The sequence below is a fragment of the Carassius auratus genome, unplaced genomic scaffold, assembly GCF_003368295.1.
Source record: "Carassius auratus strain Wakin unplaced genomic scaffold, ASM336829v1 scaf_tig00032189, whole genome shotgun sequence".
Taxonomy (NCBI): Eukaryota; Metazoa; Chordata; class Actinopteri; order Cypriniformes; family Cyprinidae; genus Carassius; species Carassius auratus.
In genome coordinates, this window is record NW_020525983.1 from 35,220 (window position 1) to 55,738 (window position 20,519).

Genomic DNA, 20,519 nt, shown 5'->3' on the forward strand with positions numbered 1-20,519 from the left:
GAAACGTTTCTGAAAACTGTTGGTTTTCCTTCTGAAATACAATGACATAAAAACACCCGCGGCTGTTTTTGATTTTGAAACTTGTAGAGCTCGTGTTTATTCAACGAAGTTAAAGCCTTCTGGAAAATCTATTTGTGGTGGTCAGTTTTGATATTGTGGCAGCCTGCCACAAATAAATCAATGTATGGGAAACCCTGATGCTTGGATACAGCACTCTGTGAACAGCCAGCTTCTTTGGCAATGAATGTTTGTGGCTTACCCTCCTTGTGAAGGGTGTCAATGATTGTCTTCTGGACAACTGTCAGATCAGCAGTCTTCCCCATGATTGTTTATCCTAGTGAATCAAGCTGAGAGACCATTTTGAAGGCTCAGGAAACTTTTGCAAGTGTTTTGAGTTGATTAGCTGATTGGCATGTCATCATATTCTAATTTGTTAAGATAGTGAATTGGTGGATTTTTGTTAAATGTGAGCCAAAATCATCACAATTAAAAGAACCAAGGACTTAAACTACTTCAGTCTGTGTGCATTGAATTCATTTAATGCATGAGTTTCACAATTTCAGTTAAATTACTGGAATAAATGAACTTTTCCACAACATTCTAATTTATTTAGGTGCAGCTGCATATATAAATAAATACACACACACACACACACACACACACATATATATATATATTGGTGTCTTCAGTTTCAAGCAGTTTTTTGTGTATAATTCATATATTATTATAGTTTTTGTTAATATTTTGAATAATATTTTAGTTTTATATTTAGTTTTAACTTAAATATGTATTCAAGTTTTCATATTTTTTATTAGTATGAAGGAAACTCTCTCTCTCTTTCTCTCTCTTCTTTTTATATTATTTTAATTAATTAACAATAGTAAGCATGTTTTTATGTCCAATTCTCAGCGTTGTTTATTAGTGAATAAAAACCTTACAACTAACATTTACTTTTTCTTTCTTTCTTGGTCGAAATGTTATTTCAAACAAACAAAATATACAAATACAATAACTGAGTTGCAACAATAAATGAAAAGTATAAGATATTGTAAGCAATAATTACAATATGTCCGAAAAGGAGTGTAATGAAGCAAAGGCTGATTTTAATATTATGTACATTTATTATTATTAGAATAATTTAATTGTTTTTAATATTATAATAATTATATAATTCATTCTAACAACAACAACAACAATAATAAAAATAATAATAATAATACTACTAATAATATCATATTTATAAGTGGACCATACAGTAAAGAAAAAATATTTAATACAAATTAAGATATGATCATAGATTAGTGGTATTGGTTTCTTATCCATGGTCCATTTCTCATAGTAACTTTAAAATAAGTTCTTTTTAAGCCTCAGCTATTTATTCTTGTTATCTAGGTTACCTGATAGTGATCTGTTCTTTTGCTTTACACCTGAGGATGATTAAAAGTCTGTTGCTATGGTTTCGAACTGCACTTCCTGTTTGCAACCACACCAACAATGGAGCACATCAGGCCGGCATGTACATTTTTAAGGTTCCTCTGTAAATCAACGGGAACATTCAGAGGTGCTTTTGAATAATGTTGTCGACTACAGTGTGAAATTATGTCTGGGATTACTGTTTCCTGCTATCAGGTTTTCTTGCCTTAAAACCTGAGTTTCTGTAGCATAGTTCAATAGAAAATTGATTCCTCCCTGATATCCATTTGAATTATGCTCCGCGTGGGATGGTTTCATGTGACGGAGGGAAGAGAAGGAGCTCCAGCGAGAGGAAATGAACATGTGAGATGAATTTGGTGTCAGATTTTGAGGGATTCCCTGGAGGCTCGTATCGAGTCGAATGTTTTGTACTGCTGACAGATAATGTTATACTAGAAATAATTTATATGATAAAGCACAAAATCAGATTTTTTCAATAAGATTTTGTGTTTGCAGACCAACCAGTCCAAACTGTTCAGATTTCGGTTTATAGTTAATAATGCAAGGCTCAACAGTGATGATGTCTGGGTGATTCAGGGCCAATATTAGAGTGTTTCAGGCCTGAGAGTGTAATGTTTGTTGAGTTTTTATACCTTGCAAAGTTAAATATTTGGGCTTCTGTGTTGTACTGAACATTGTTGTTTACCATGTTTCAAGTCATTTACTGTTGCTGACTGATAGATGAGGTTTTGTTGAATTTTCAAGAATAATTTTTGGTAGTTATTTTTATATTGTTTTATTCAAGATGAAAACTTTCTGGACTCAAGCAATTTAGGTTTACTTTATTATCCATATAACATTTTTTGGTATCAAATATGATCATCAGTAGAGGTGGGTGATAATTTGATAACGATAATTATCATGATAGAATTTTCCTCGATAAAACGATATGAAGAGTTCGCTAGACTAACTGAGACTTGTCATGGCACTTGTGTACAGTTATTGTTCTCGTTGGTCTGATTGCTTCTGTTGTTCTCATTTGTAAGTCGCTTTGGATAAAAGCGTTTGCTAAATGATTAATGTAAATGTTTACGGTTTATCATGTTTATTATGATTTAAATGTATGCTACTATAGGAGACCAATGCTTACTTTAAAATAAATAATTAAAAACTTGGTCAGAATAAATTTACCATTATAAAACTACAATTTTTACAGATGTTGCTGATGGTTGGAATAAATTTACCATTGTAAAACTAAACTTTTTACAGATGTTACTGATTTTGATAATGAACAAAAATTTACCTCTGCATCCTAACTTAATCCAATGTGCATTTCTAAGAGACAAAAAGTGATATTATTAATATTATCAGGCAACCCAAACCTGTTTCTTGATTTAGATATTTATTTTGTCAAGGAAAATTAATGGTCTGGTTTCTGCAACTTTCACTTTGGAGAAACAAATCTGGCTCTAAACTTGGAGAGATAAAAATGTGACATTTTATTTTGATAATTATCGATATCGATAATTTTTTTGGCCATATCTCCCAGCCCTAATCGTCAGACATTTATTTGTTCATCTTTCAATCATCATTGTATTGCATTGCATTATGTTTTTAAACTACAGAGCTTTGATCATAAAAAATCTCATCTTAGTGTATATATATATATATATGTATATATATATATAACTTATTTCAAATAGTGAAACATTCATATATTCTAGATTAATTATATAAAGTAAACATTTCAAAAGGTTTTTTTTTATTTAATTTTGATGATTAGAGCTTACAGCTCATGAAAGTCAAAAATCCAGTATCTCAAAATATTAGAATATTTCCTAAGTTCAATCCACCCCCCCCAAAAAAAAATTTGCTCAAGCTCTTTAAATTATGTTCATTTACATTTAGTCATTTAGCAGACACTTTTATCCAAAGCAACTGTTGGCAAAAATACATCTTTAGATGTTTTTTTGAAAATGCCTAAGACTCAGCTGTTCAAATTGAGATAGGGAGGTCATTCCACCAGCTGGGTACAGTCCAGGAAAGGTCAGTGATAGTGATTTTGTGCCTCTTTGGTATGGCACCACAAGGCATTGTTCACTTGTAGAACACAAGCTTCTTGAGGGTGCATAAGTTTGAACTAGCAAGTTTAGATGTATTGGTACAGTGCCAGTTGCTATCTTATAGGCAAACCTCAGTACCTTGAATTTAATGCCAGAAGCTACTGGTAGCCAATGTAAACTGATGAAGAGAGGTGTAACGTGTGTTATTTCGGCTTGTTAAAGACCACTCTCACTGCTGCATTCTGGATCAGTTGCAGAGGCTTGATAGTACATACAGGAAGGTCAGCCAAGAGAGCATTACTATAGTTCAGTTTGGAGAAAACAAGAGCTTAGGCAAGGAGTTGTGCAGCTTGCTCTTATAGGAAGGGTCTAATCTTCCTAAAGTTGTATAAGACAAATCTGCAGGACCAGGCCGTTCATTGATCGCAACTCCAAGGTTCCTGGCTGTTCTGGAAGGAGTTATGGTTGAAGAACCCAGCTGTATTTAGAAGTTGTGATGAAGTGCTGGGTTGGTCCTTTATCCAGCTAGAAATGTCTTTCAGACAGGCTGCAATGTGAACAGCTACCGTCGGATCATCTGGTTGGAATGAGAAGAAGAGTTGAGTGTCATCAGCATGGTAGTGATAAGAAAAGCCATGCTTCTAAATGACAGATCCTAATGATGACATGTAGATGGAGAAGAGAGGAGGCAGTGAGCCTTGAGGAACCCCAGTAGTAAGAAGTTGTGACTTAGAAACCTCACCCCTCCAAGACACCCTGAAATACCTACTTGAGAGGTAAACTTGAACTATTGGAGTTTGGTTCCAGAGATACTCATTTTTATGAGGGTGGACAGGGGGATCTGGCTGTTGACTGTGCCAAAAGCAGCAGACAGATCCAGCAAGATGATTACTGAGGATTTGGAAGCTGCTCTTACCAGTCTCAGGGCTTCATTAACCGAGAACAGGGCAGTTTTTCTGTGCAAGGAACGTAGAGATTTGGTTGAACACAACATGCTCAAGTGTCTTTGCAATGAACAGAGCAAGGGATACCGGTGTGTAGTTCTCTAAAAGTGCTGGATTTAGAGAGGGTTTCTTAAGTAGTGGGAGTTACCTGAGCCTTCTTAAATGCTGTGGGAAATGTACCAGTGTGAACTCACAGGTATGACTGAAGAAGAAATGGCCTGAAGTATGTGAGTGGGGATAGGATCAAGTGGACAGGTAGTAGGATGATTGGCAAGGATAAGTTTGGAAACATCCATCTCGGAGAGTGGGATAATGTGTATTTGTCGTTATGAAGTAAGTTATCATCAGTTTGTGTTGTGGAGAATTGTTCATTGAGGTTTCTTGTTTTTTTTTTATGAAGAATATTGCAAAGTCATTAACAGTCAGTGGACTGAGGGAGTAGTATGTGCTGGTCTGGATGAAAGGGGGCAAAAGTTGTCTAAGCAATATGTTAGAGTGGAGCAGAGCACTTCAGTATAGCACTGTTTGTGTCTAGTGCTGAAAACTGAGAGGGTGAAGGCAGTGAGCATGAAACCAGAGAGGATAGGTGAGAAGGAGAGAGTGAGCATAGGTTACGCCGAAAGGTGACCTGTGGAGGAGTGTGTGCCATGTCAGGAGTTAGTGTGAGGTTAGAAGTGATAAGGAAGTGGTTTGAGGTGTGTAATGGAGTAACTAAAGTGTTGTCAGTGGAGCTATAGTGTGTGTAGATGAGGTCCAGTTGGTTACCTGATTTTTGTGAATAGCTGTGGTAGACACTTGCTTAAGATCAAATGAGGTGAGCAGAGTGTTGAAGTCAGCAGCCTGGGGTTTTTCTAGGTGGATGTTGAAGTCACTTGTGGAAGTCGTGGCCTAATGGTTAGAGGGTTGGACTCCCAATCGAAGGGTTGTGGGTTCTAGTCTCGGGCCGGACGGAATTGTGGGTGGGGGTAGTGCATGTACAGTTCTCTAACCACCTTCAATACCATGACTTAGGTGCCCTTGAGCAAGACATCGAACCCCCAACTGCTCCCCGGGCGCCGCAGCATAAATGGCTGCCCACTGCTCCGGGTGTGTGCTCACAGTGTGTGTGTGTGTGTGTGTGTTCACTGCTCTGTGTGTGTGCATTTCGGATGGGTTAAATGCAGAGCACAAATTCTGAGTATGGGTCACCATACTTGGCTGAATGTCACTTCACTTTCACTTAGCAGTACCAGAGGAGTACCGTCCTCAGGACCATTTTATAGTAACGCATCCAACTCCTCCAAGAAGTTACCCAGTTGACCTGTGGGATGATAAACAACTACAAAGTGTATTTTTGGGTGGGTAATATTTATTGCATGTGATTCAAATGAACTGTTGCCTGTAATAGATGGTAGAAGATCAAATTTTCATTCATTTGAGATAAGCAGACCAGTACCTCCACCCTTCCCAATCGTGGGATGGGTGTGGGAAAAAGGGAAATTAGTGGAGAGGGCTGCAGGAGTGGTAGTGTCTTCAGCTATGATCCAAGTCTCAGTTAGGGCTATGAGGTTGAGACCGGAATGAGAAGGAATTGAATAAATACATTCTGCTTTGTTTACAGCAGACTGGCAGTTCCAGAGACCATCTGGAATAGAGAGTAAAGTAGTAGAGGAGATAGGGACAGGCCATAGATTATTAGGATTGGCCTGCCTCCAATATACAGTGTGTGCTTTCTAGGGCTGTCAAAATTGCTCAAAAATAACGTTCGAATATTACCTCTAAAAAACACACGAATATTCGAACTATTCGAACATCTGTTTGCGCATGTTGTCAATGACACCCATTACGTCAATAACAGGCCAAAATAATACAAAGAGACATAACTACTTGTATAGGTAGTCTATTTAAGTTGAAACATATATGACAACGTATTACCTACACAAAAACAAGGAAATCAACTAATGGCCAAGACTGCAGACCTCACGCTCTCTCACCCTCACGTTCTCTCACCCTCACGTTCTCTGCGCATAATGGTTAAAATGAACGAACACATTTTTGTGCCAGCAATTTAAGGTCGCGACTGTGGCTCCATTCAGTGATTGAAACAAATATTATTAATATTAATTGAAGTTTTACAACATATAGAACTGACATTGAATGCTCCGAGCGAGCTGTGCTGTGGTAAACATGGAACTTTTCCTTGACATGAAACGATAAAAAATCAAACCTCGGATCCATTGCTTGACAGAACTCCCCGAAGCATGCCCCATCCACGACACTCATCGGTCTCATGTCCTTTCAAATGAACGAAATTATTTTATCCGTTATGGCCTCTTGTCGTGTTGCAGACAAAGAGCTTGCGGCGGGCGATGCAAAGTGACGTTAAGTGTCAAGACGTGACTGTTTAGCTGGAGTTCCACACATTATGCCATGCTCATTTGGGTGCACATTTTTGAGATGTGACCTCATGTTGCTAGTGGTCGAATGATATGCTAACTGTATCTTAAATAGCTTGCATACAACTTTATCTCGTGGGTCAAAAATGTTACCTCACTTTCTCTGCTGCGGTCTCTGCACTTGCTGGCATCTTCCATGAAGACGCGTCAACTTTCAGCAGTGATGCTGTGCCAGACAGTGCGACTCCTGTGACCTGTCCCTGAACCCTCAGCCACTCGCAAAGCAGACAACCACGCCCCTACTACCGCGGACGTTTTTTTTTTTCAAAAAGTTTTTTTATTTATTTAAATATTAATTTTCACCTTCGAAATTCGTTTTTTAAAACTATTCGAATACATATTCGAATTTAGAATATTCGTTGACAGCCCTAGTGCTTTCCGAGTAGTAGTAATAGTAGAGATTTGAAAGCACATAGTGAGTACAATTGACTAAACAAGTATATGAGAACAAGCTGTACAAAAAGTAAAGAAAGGAGAGAAAAGCAATACTCAAGTGCCTTGTCTGTGTCCTTGTTTGGTGGAGTCCTGCAGGTAGAGTCGATGATCTTTACACTAGTTGGTCTGTACACAAGGGCTGCTGCGGTGAACTAACCAATTTTATACTCGCCTGATTTCTTGTTATTGAAGTAAGCTGGCCATGCCTTACTTCTTAACAAACTGAAATTGGAAAGCCACTGATATGCACTAGAACAAACACGACCAGAGCACGTTTACTATGGTAAACACAGTAATCAAAACAATGTTTCCTAGCAACGACAACCACGGTAAAATCTAATGAGAACAGAAAACAATCTTCTTCTGCTGCTTGACTGCTTCTTTTGTGCCTTTCTGCTTCTTTTCTGAGGCTTGAGCACATTTATGCACTCAATACTTGGTCGGGGCTCATTAAGCACAAATTCCAGCATCAGTGAGGTGTGGCATGGAAGCAACCAGCCTGTGACACTGCTGAGGCATTATTGAGCCTTCAACTCATCTGTAGTGTTGGATCAACCATTTCTCATTTTTCTCTTCAAAATATCCCAAAGATTGGCTGGCCAAGCAAGCACAGTAATATAATGGTCAGCAAAACACATGGAAGTGGTTTTGGCACTGTGGGCAGGTGCTAAAGTCATGTGGGAAAAGGAAATCAGGCATCTCCTTAAAAATTTTCAGCAGATGGAAGCATAAAGTGCTCCAAAATCTCCTGGTAGAAAGCTGCATTGACTTTGGACTTGATGAAACACAATGAATCAACACCAGCAGACGTCACGGCACCTTCACACTTTTGTTCCTCTCCAGTCTTCCTCTTGATGCACTGACCTGAGTTTCAGTTTACTCCTTGTGAAGCTCTCCCAAGTGTTTGAATCGGCTTTGTTGGACAGTATTCTCAAGCTTGCGTTCATCCCTGCTGCTTGTACACCTCCTACCCAATTTCTTCCTTCCAGTCAGCTTTGAATTTAATATGCTTTGATACAGCACTCTGTGAACAGTTACCCTTTTCTGTAATGACCCCTCTGTGACCTACTCTCTTTGTAGAGTGTGTGAATGTCTTCTGGACCATTGCCAAGTCAGCGGTCTTCCCCATTATTTTGATTTCAAAGAACAAGAGATACCCGGAATTTATACTGTAGGGATTGTCATTTAATGAAACGCAAATGTAAATTTGACTATATGATGTAATTTTTTCATGAGCTGTAAGCTCTAATCAAAAATAAAAAAATAAAAAAATGTTTTACTTAACATGTATTGAATCTAGAATATATGAAAGTTTCACTTTTTGAAATAAGTAAAAAAAAAAAAACTTTTTCACGATATTTTAGATTTTTTATAGATGCACCTGCGTTCCCCGGGGATCCCGGGGTACACTTGACAGGAGAAAATTGTTAGCCTGAATGCAATGTAAGTTGCTTTGGATAAAAGCGTCTGCTAAATGCATAAAATGTAAAAAAAAAAAAAAAAAAAAATATATATATATATATATATATATATATATATATATATATATATATATATATATATATATAAAATTTGATCAAAACGGACAACATTGTGTCTAAGAAAAACAATATTCAGTTCTTATTTATTGAACTGTTGTGTAAGATCAGTATCATATTTGCACTTGTGTGCTATTGCTTAACTATCAGTGCTTTAAGTGGGCTGGTACGCACCGGTACTCAGTAGCTCTTGAGTGTACCGCCACCTCTCCGTGCACCCAGAATGTGCTTTTAGCGTACCGGTACGCTCATTTGGACATCTGTTTTAATAGAGGTTTAATCCTTGGCCTGCGCTGCCGCTTTTCAGAGCGCCCTTCACAATGCTTCCTAATTTGTCCCACCGATAGCAGAGACTACATTACCCATACACCCTTGAGTTTTACAAATAAAAAGCGCATGCGTTGCTTTTGCCGCTGTTAGTGTCAACAACTCAACGTGGCCGGAGAAGATGTGTGAAACACCCACACTCGGTTTGGTTAAAATGCAAATACAATAAACAACACTAAATGTGCTCTCCTGGATTCAGACTCTTAAGTACTTAAACATCACGGTTAGAATCAGATGACTCGCTGGTTGACACCCCACCAAACCTGAATGATATCGCTGCAGGTCAAACACAAGCTAATGAAGTAATGCAGTAGCTCTTTCAGGTAGGGTGAGCAGACGTCCCGGAAAAATTCGGGACAGTCCCGAAATCTAGACTGTTGTCCCGAATCTGGCCCTAATTGTCCCGAAAATTATACTAAAGCAAAATCTTGAGTAGTGTCTGATAAACATTAAAAACTGTCTGCGGAGGTTGGGACATCCTGCAACCAGCCCCAGCCGGCTGCTCATTGGCTGCAGCATCTTTTTTCTAAGTTCTAAAAAAAATACCGTAGGCGGCTAGGCACGAATGTAGATATTCATTTATCTAATTAATCTATACGCACAAAGACAATATTACCTTTTTGTCCCAGCTGCAAGGACAGTGATGCAACTGTACAGGAGTGATTGACAGTTCGCGGCACTGTGTACAAAAAATATGTTTAAGCAGAGAAAGTACTGATTTACGCACTGTTACAACAGTCATTGTTTTTTTTTTTTACAATGACATTTCAATTCATGATTTTAATGTTGTTGTTTCTTGTGGCAGACCAAAGAGTAATGATAGACGATCGATCTTTGAATAAAAATGTGTTTAGTTAAGGTTTGAAATTCATTATCTTTTATTATAGGCTATGAAGTCTAATATCATAAGCCGCCCATCCCGTCACCCAAGACCACAGACCACAATTTTTTTTAAAATTGAGATTTATACATTACATAAAAACTGAATAAATAAGCTTTTGATTGATGTATGGTTTGTTAGGGTAGGATATCAATATTTGGCCGAGATACAACTATTTGAATATCTGGAATCTGAGGGTGCAAAAAAAATCTAAATACTGAGAAAATCGCCTTTACAGTTGTCCAAATTATGTTCTTAGCAATGCATATTACTATCAGAAATTAAGTTTACAAATGGAACCATGATTTTTGGCATAAAAGAAAAAAAGATCATTTTTACCCATACAGTGTTATTTTTTTGGCTATTCTGTTTATTGCTATTTTACCCCAGCGACTTAAGACTGGTTTTGTGGTCCAAAGTCACAAACATATATATATATATACTGGCACACACATCCTTGTGATCTCTTACTCACACTTCTCTTTCTGGCGTCCCTTTATCTCTCATTACCTGGGAACACAGCGCAAGGCTCCCTCCCCTGAGATCAGTGGGTCAGTTCTTCTCCTCTGCTCTTCTTTTAACCAGTGTGTTTCTTTCGATCTGCTCCACATAAGTGGGTGGTCATTTATCTTCCATGCAGGAATCACACTCACTGATTGTGTGTTAATATACAATATAAAGTGTGTATTTTAGTTTTTAGTGTATAAAATGCGGGTATGTTACATGCAAACACCGTTTCTGTAGACATATTAGCTCTTCCGATGCCTCCATAACAACTTAGATAGAGTCATGGTTAATATCAGAATGGCAGAGGTTCTTGATAACATTAGGTGTGACCTTTAGAGCCATCGCCAATAGTTACAGCAGTGATTTGGACAGCTGCACTTTTGTCTTTAGATGAACTTTTAGGCTTCCAGGAAGAGCACACGGTGTTGAATGAAGTCATATCTGCACCTTTGAACTGTCCTCCTGCCATAACACACTGGAGAGTTTCAGTGATGTACTGGTGAAACGTCTTTTTCATGCAATTACTGTACAATTAATACGGATTAAAGCTTACAAGAGTGACTCCAAATTACTCCGGTTTGTGAACAAATCATTCAGATCAGTTTTGTGAAACTAGATTAGATCTGACTCAAAATAATGTGTCTTTTACAAATGGCACATTTCTACTTTGTAACTAAAGCAGATTTCATGATTTCCAGAGACTTGGTCTGTTCCTCACACAAACTATTGCATGAGAAGACTTGAATGCAAATTGTACAATACTTGTTTCTGAAAATATCCCTCCCCACACCAGATTTTGCAATAGTAGTACCCATTCATTGAAATTGTGTGGAGAATAGCAAAGTGCAGTTCTTCAAAATCACTACTTTTGTATTACAAAGATGAAATTCATATGGTTTTTAGAGGGACGTGAGAGGAAATAATGACAGAATCTTTTTTCTATTTTTTGATGGATTCACAGGTTAAATTGAATTTTAATGTCAAGGCTCCTTGACATAAAAAAACTATTCACACCAAGGCTGTATTATTTGATCAAAAATGCAGACCCAGTACTATTGTGAAATAATATTAGAATTTAAAATAACAGATGTGAATTTATTTTAAAATGTACTTTATTCCTGTGATGAAAGCTGAATATTAGCATAATTACTCCAGTCTTCAGGGTCACATGATCTTGTAGAAATCATTCTAACATGCTGCTTCACTGCTCAATAATCATTTTATTATTTTGTTATCATTGTTGAAAACAGTTGTGCTGCTTCATATTGTTGTAGAAACCATTATTCTTTGATGAATAGAACCCCCCCCCCCCAGCATTTATTAAAGCAGAAATGTTTTGTAAAAGTATATACAGGTATGTGTTTACTGTCACTTTTGACCAATTTTATGAATCCTTGATGATTTTTCTTTTCCTTATTGACACCAAACCTTTGAACGGTAGTGCACATATGCAGAATAAAATCGTTTTTGTACATGCAAATTCAGTCAAACTGGACATTGTGTTTCTTCTCTTTGAAGGCCAGCAGAGAGTGGGTTTTAGATGTTGTGTTTCTGCTCAAAGCCCCATCATATGGACACCCAACATGCATTTTTTGTAAAAAAGACAGAAAACATGACTAAAATGTGCGTGATTTGTCGCTGAGGTAAATGACCTGTTAGCTTCACTTTGATATGTTCTTGCTGTCATGGTATAGAGGCTCTGAGGGTCTCTAAAAGCCCCTCTGCTGTCACAAGAGTCATGGAGTATTCAGACATTACTCATTAGACACACTGAGGTGTTTGAAAGCCGTTGAATCGTATGCAATCTTACTGTTTGACAGTCTCATCTTCAGTTACACAGAGCTGTGATGCTGTTCGGCTTAACATGTTCATCCTGTGCCTTCCTGTTTGTATCTCTTATGTAGTGATGAGATGTTTGTGTTTTTCATTTGTGGACTGAGCTGACGGCCCTCGCGTATAGAATCCATCCAAACTAATGAGATTTCTCACACATTTCCCTCTGTCTTACTCTGTTTGTTATTTTTCATATCTTTTTGTATTCATATTTTTAATAACAGCATGCAAGTGTTTCCTGGCATTCTGTTTTTCTGAAAAACGTATATATTATAACAATACTTTTTGTTTCTAACCCACTACATATTATTTTTTAATTCAGCATATTCTAATAAACATAGGTAACATTAGTAAATGTGTTAGTAGTTATTAATAAATTGATTGCTTAATAATTGTATAATATAATTTAAAATATATAATGTAAAATATAGATTTTATTATGTATTTGAATGAAACTGTATTTTAAATTATGAAAGCATTAATTAGTCTAATATTGCAAATGTATATGTATTATTAAATGGCAGATTATTGCAATTATAATATTGCAGTTATAATATTTAAAAAAATATTTGTAATAATGCAATAATAATAATAATAATAATAATAATAATAATAATAATAATGATAATAGCAATAATAAGACTATTAGATTAATAATAATCATTAAAAATGTTATTGTCACACCTTTGGACTGTTTTGTTGTTTTCACCCTTCATGTGTTCTTTGTCCCAGTTTTCCCTCATGTCTGATTGTCATTTGGTTCACCTGTGTCTTGTTAATTATCCTCGTCTGCCTATGTGTTTAAGTTCTAGTCTGTCCTGTGTTACCCTGGTCTGGTATTGAATACTTTACCTCGTGTGTGTTTTACCTGCCCCGTCTGGATTACCCCTTGTTGCACACTACCGTATTTTCCCGACTCTAAGTCGCACCTCTTTTCATAGTTTGGCTGGTCCTGCGACTTATAGTCAGGTGCGACTTATTTATCAAAATTAATTTGACATGAACCGAGAGAAATGAACCAAGAGAAAAACATTACCATCTCCAGCCGCGAGAGGGCGCTCTGTGCTCCTGTAGTCTACACTGGAAACATAGAGCGCCCTTTCGCTGTTGGAGACGGTAATGTTTTCTCTTGGTTCTTGGTTCTAAATAAATGCGACTTATAATCTGGTGCAACTTATATATGTTTTTTCATCATCATGACGTATTTTTTGACTGATGCAACTTATACTCAGGTGCGACTTATAGTCCGAAAAATACGGTAAATATTATTGAACCCTTCTTCATTGTCGTCATTATAGATCTTTATACACACCGTGACCGTTATATACTACTACAATTTTTTTTTTTAATTATTATAACATAATAAATGTTTTATTGTCAATTATTATATTACATGTATATTTTATTATACTGCATCAATAATAATAACATCAGAAATTGTGTACGTTTTTTTTATAAAATTTTAGTAAAACGTTCATAATGTATTTCAATAAAAATTTAATAATTGTATTTAATATAAAATACTATATGAAATATTGTATTATTACTACTACTAATAATAAATATGCATTTTACAAATAAACATATACCACATAATTTTTTTTCATTTTGAGTCTTTCTCTCTGATTCTCCTAAAACACCTTCTTTTTGCCATCCAGTGCTCATGTTGTAGAGATTGGGTTTGGTGCAGTTCTTCCTGTCTTCCTACATCATTTTTTTCTCTCTCCTCATGTACTCTCACGTTCCCTGGACAGCCTCTGTGATGAACACATCAATTCATTTCTCCTCCAACAGAACAATCGTTTCTTCCCTTTGTGTGGTGCGGCAGAATCCCATAAAGGAAGCCGTCGATTTCCCAGCTTGGCACAATAGAAGATCTTGTCTTCAGCCGCTGGCCTGTGCTATATTCTCTCCTGCTCTTCGGGGCCGTACGGGGCCACAGGACCCCAGAGATGCATCCGGTGTCTTTGTACTGAGGTTGTTTGCCTGAAGTGGGAGTTTGGATAATATCCTGCTATTCCCACTCAAACCGATGCATGTCGTGTAAATTACAACACTTCGGAGAATCTGAACATAATGGTACGCTTTAATTTCCTGTCCTCCTTTTCCAAGTCCATATCCCTCCTGTGAAGACAAGATTTGAGACTGTAAATTGGGCCATGCTTTTATACATTCTCCCACACTGGTTTCTTGTGTCTACTTTGTATAATTACATGCAAATCTCTCATTTGCCTCGTTTTGGGACAAAGTATCCGTAGAGGAAGTGGTCATGTTTGCTGATTTTGCTATTCATTTCCCGAGCAAGCTCGTCTTACTGTAATGAATACTGCTGCATTGCAGAGACCTTGGACATTCTGCTCTGTTTAAATTGAAATTGCATATTAGTTGATGCCATTGAAAGTCTGTTATTTAAATTATTGAGCACTTACTGTGACCTGTACTGCCTCGTCTGGCTACTTGTTCTTTCTCAAATGCTTTTAGTCCAGAGCGACTCAAAATACTCTCTGTACAGTCTCTTTGAGATGCAGTTTTGTCTTACCTTGATAACTGTGCCCTACAGCATCATGGGTAAAGTTTCTAGCTCAAGTACAGGACTTCTGCTTTTTGCTAGAATTGATGTCTACAATAAAAATGCACATTAGTTAGTGCATTAATATGACGCATTAACAATGATCAGTCATTCACAGTGTTTGTTAATTTTGGTTCATATTAATTTCTACATATACTTATAGATGATTAACATTTATAAGTTGTGTAAATGAGTTGTAATAATGATGGTGATGATGATGATTATAATAATAATAATAATTATCATTATTACCACCATGGTTATTATGGTTATCTAAAACTAAAACCATAAAATATGTTTCTGTTTCTTGAATAAAAAACACAATACATAATTAATTATTAATTAATTAACAATTGTATATAAAAACAAAAACTAAAAAATTACTAACTACTAATTTAAAACTAAAATGAAAGCAAGAAACATAAAAGTAAAATCTAATCTTAAAGCATTAACAAAAACTATAAGAGTATCTCAATACTTAAGTAATACTGCTAATAATGTAACATTGTAATTGTAATTTAATACTTTAAGTTGTATCAATTAATCTGAGGATAATAATAATGATAATAATAATAATAATAATAATAATAATAATAATAATAATAATGTTTTTATATTTTACATGGCCTAATACATTTGTTACACTAAGTTTGAAAATAATAATAATAACAACAACAACAAATATTAAATATGTCAAGTTGCATGAACTAATTTATGATGATTTTATATATATGTACCTTACAATATAATAATAATAATAATAATAATAATAATAATAATAATAATAATAATAATAATAAATGACATATAATGCATTTTTAAGTTGCATGAAGTAATTTATGATGATTGTGATTATAACAATACATTTTAATTATAGTAGTTAATATCAATAATTATAGCCAATAATAATATAATTAATCAGAAGTTTTTTTACATATACATTTCAAGTTACATATAAGATATATAATGTAACTTAATATAGAACAATAATTTATTATTATTATTATTATTATTATTATTATTATTATTATTATTATTGCAGAATTATTTAACAATGAACAATAATTATATATTTGTACATCAGCATTAATTTACAATTCATCATTATTAAACAATATATTATTAAACAGTAATTAAACAGTTTCTATTCTCTTGAGAAGAGCAGCATGAACATCCTTCCGACGCTCTCCTTTTGTGTTTGATGGATGAAGGAAAGTTTGGGTTTGGAACATCATGAGCATGAGTACATTTTCCCCCTCCTTTAATAGCTTGGCTGCTGCCACAAACTCCACAAGTTTCTTTTTCTCTGAAATTTCACTGGCTTCCCCTGTTCTCCTCTTCAATTAAAAAAGGGCCAGCATTAAAGAATCTCATGAGAAATCCGCCTAAACGACTTCCTGAATATTTAAACGATGGTTCTGGAACGTTTCTCACTGGTGTGTGCAGGGAATCGCTGGGAGTGGCAAAAGAAGCGTCTGGGTTTGGTTTCTGTGCCTGTGAAATCTCCTCACAGATTTACAGCTTTTTTCTGAACCTATTCCCTGCGTCCCCTCTCTGTTATTCCTCACGCTCGGTCTTATTCAGTCTTTCTTACTTTCTCTTTCTTCACTCCCCCTTCCACTCTCCATGATTTAAATTCATTACCTTTGTATGAAAACATCAGGATTAAAAATATCATTATCCACATCCATATGAGCTGATTTCTTCAAAAGGAGACAATTGAAAGCATGCTCATGCTGCTCTTGGGTGTACAGTGAAGACACTCATAACGATGTGGAAAGACATGTATAGTTTTGAAATCGTACTGATCTCATACAAATGTATAATGAGGAGGACAAAAAAACATAAATGTGGTCCAGACAACCCAATAATGAATTAATAATATGCAAATATAGTATTTATTAATATCCTGAATTAACTTTTGTTAATTTTTTAGTTTACGCTTTAGTAATTTTATTACAGCATGTGCTTTTAACATTTTTATTAGTTTGTAATATTTCTATGTAGCTTTATTTTCATTTCAGTTTTGGTTTTTAGTCATTTTTAGTTTTTAAATTTAATCATAACATTTTCGGTCTAAACGTTACATTTCAAAAGCATTTTATTTCATCGTTTCAGTTAACCCTGCACCTTATGAGCTGAAGTCCTCTCTGAAGTCATGTGACATTTGTCGAAGTCGTTATTTACTGAAAGTTTACTGAAAATCACCTCCATCTAAATTCTCCAAACAAAAATCTAATCAATTGGTCATGTGTTGTACTTTATTGCATTTTTAGGTACTACATTTAACTATGCATTTGTACATGATATTTAATGAGGAAAGATTAAAACTGTAATTCACAGTTTCTCCTGGTGTGTTCCACAGAAGAAAGAGAGTCATACGGTTCAGAATGAGATGAGGGTGAGTAAATAATGACCCGCTTTAGAGGAACTATTCATTTAAGCCGTCTGTGATTCCTCAAGGTTTCTTGGAAGAGCCGTCTGCAGTGCTATTAAAATGGCAGGGGGCATCTTTCATTCTTTTACCTTGTTCCATTTTCATTTTTTATTCACTTTTCCCACTCCTTGTCTCAAACCAAATCACTATTTCCTGAAGTCAGAAATCACTTTTGTGCTTTCAAATAACAGTCAGTTCATTCATTAACACCGTGTTTGATTCAGCCACGTCTAAGCGCTCAACAAATCACTGAGATAAATTCACACGCACCTCTAGTTTATTGCGCTCGTTCCCGCAATGAAGTCTGAAACTCTTGACTTTTTTAAAAGAACTCCCAGTGGTTGCTTCATGTTGAATTATTTTTCAAAGCTCCTTTTAATGTCGCTTTTCTTTATTAGTTTTGTTCTGCTTTAAGCTTTCTAGTAAGTTGTAATGGGAAATGCTCTATTTTCAATGCATTTTTATGGGAAGACGCAGGCACCCAGAGGATAACAGTGAATCACATTATAAAGGAGGGAAAGAAAATAACGCTTTATATTCTTATATCAAGTTATTTATTTTCCTTGCTCTGTTGGCTGTTCTTTATCCTTAGCCCTGCGATACGAGCACTGTGTTACAGTCATTACTGCACCTCAGTGTGATAGCAGTTTATTTCTGGCTCGCTGCTGGAAAACAAGTGCCCTAAACCTGCCACTGCTAACAGGCATTCGCGGATGGGACACCCCCACGGCCCTATACGGTGGCCATCCTCATGCCATTATTGAGGTGAAATTGGCCATCTACTGTAGGAATAGTTGCAGTGTTTTCCTGTAACACAATGTTATTTCAGAGCAGAGCAGAGCTGTTGAATCTGTTGTATTGTCCCTTTTAGGTCTTTCAAAAGTTTGCATGCCCATAAAACAGCCTAAACCAGCCCAAGGGTGTTTTTCTGGTCTTAGTTGACCAACAGGCTGGTTAGTCAGGTCTGGTTTGATGATTTTAAATGAAAAAAAAAAAAAAAAAAAACGGCAGGATTTCTTGCACAATATTTCTGTCTTGTTTTCCAGTAGAAATATATATATATATATATATATATATATATATATATATATATATATATATATATATATATATATATATATATATATATATATAAGGGAAGTATAATGAGGCAAGATATTAAGTCAGTTACAAAAAAGTCAAAATTAATTGAGTTTATCCTTCATACAGTAAAAAAATAATTAAAGACTTAATTTTTCAAATTCAAAACAGTTTTGATTATTAGATATTTTTCATGTTTTAAAAATACTTGGTTCTGATAGGTAAATACGATTTTGTATTTTTGTCTTTTTTCATTACGAGATAGAAAATGACTAAGGATTTCAGAAAATTTTATTAGAATTAAGTTTCTCAAAAATATCTATCAATGAGGTCCCTTTTTTCCCTTTGAATTAAGTGAAGTGGAATTTTCTAATGGCGTTATTCATGTTTGTGTCAAAAAAAAGAAAATAAAATAAATTAGAATAAAAATTAATTTAGAATATGAAGCCTATTTGTTTTAGGTTTTGATACATTTATTTTCATGACAATTAATACAATTTTCGTCTGGCAAGTCTCTCATATGTGGCAAAATAAATTAATGATTCTTTTTAATATTTATTTTCTTTTATGATTTTATTTAAAATAGTTTTTATTTATGTCGAAGTAAAATTTTAAGCATAGCTAATGTAATATACATGTATTTTTTATTTTTGTCCTATATTTTTTTTTCTGTATACATATTATTTATTTATTTTTAGTAATTACATATAATTTTATTTTTTAGGTTTCATATGTATTATTTTTATCGATTGATTATTATTATTATTATTATTATTATTATTTTATTTTATTTTTTTATTAATTATTGTATATTGTTTGCAGTATTTGCATCTGCTTTAGGTGCCTTGAAGGGATAGTTTTTTGGAAACAGTTTTTGGTCCCTATTGACTTCAATAGTTTTTTCTCCATACTATGGAAGTCAGTGGCTACCAGCAGCTGTTTGATTACCAACATTCTTCAAAATATCTTCTTTTATGTTCAACTGAGGAAAGAAATAGAGTTAGAACAACATGAGGTTGTGTAAATGCTGATAGAATTGACATTTTTGGGTGCACTACCCCTTTAATGTATAATAATTTACACAAGGAATGGCTTTAGCTTGTACTTGACGGTGATGTGTTGGGCAATCACAGCATATTAGGAATTTCCTTAGCTAATTTACAGTTTTTATTTCCCACAAGAAAGTGCAAGTCAGTGAAGCGGCATTTTCAAATGGCTTATTCACAGTGCTTTTGTGCATTAGCTCGGACTGGAGGGGAGGCTAGTCATTAACCATACGTTTAGCGGGCTCATGAATATTTGAACTGCTGTGAGCAGAGGATTGGTTGTTAGCGTAGCATCATCAGTGTTAGTGGCAGTAAGAGCGTTTGGATGGCCAGCTGTGAGCGCAGCGGTACAGGGCCCAAGAGTGTGTGAAGGACGGCTGTTTAGTGTGTGTGTACAGCTTCAGAGTGCCACTGAGGGATTCAAGTGGCTCTGACGCACTGAGAGACTCTTTGACGTGAAACCAAGCTGATCTTCCTCACATCCCTGATGGCAGAGAGAGAGACGGGTCCCCGCGGCTTAGCGCTGAAACCTCAGTGATTTGCTCCAGTGGAGAGAAGAGTATCCAGCGTCTCTCCCACACACTTACACAAACACACATGATGCACAAATACACACAAACATACAGCAGGATCTGTGATGAACTCGCAGACCAAAATCTATTTTTCAGAAGTTTTGCAGAAGGCATGATGCACAAATATACAGCAGGAGCTGCAGAAAACTGTCTGGAAATTGGGAAAATTTACATTGCAGAATTCTTGCAGAAATTGTTTTTTTAATTTGATTTACCTTAATGTTTTTTCTAGCCATTGTTGATAATGTCAAGAAATATTTTTGTCACATTGCAAAAAAGTGCTTGAAAAAGTGATTGATTTATTTTTTATTTATTTATTAATTTATATTTTTATACAATATTATATATATATATATATATATATATATATATATATATATATATATATATATATATATATATATATATATATATATATAAGCAATTTATAAGTAATCATA

At 35.3% G+C, this 20,519-nt stretch overlaps 1 protein-coding gene across 1 annotated transcript in view; it reads left to right on the plus strand.

The window, feature by feature from the left end:
- Positions 1 to 20,519, plus strand: part of LOC113080839 (GPI ethanolamine phosphate transferase 2-like) — a 134,380-nt gene that overhangs the window by 22,040 nt on the left and 91,821 nt on the right. The window lies entirely within an intron of this gene.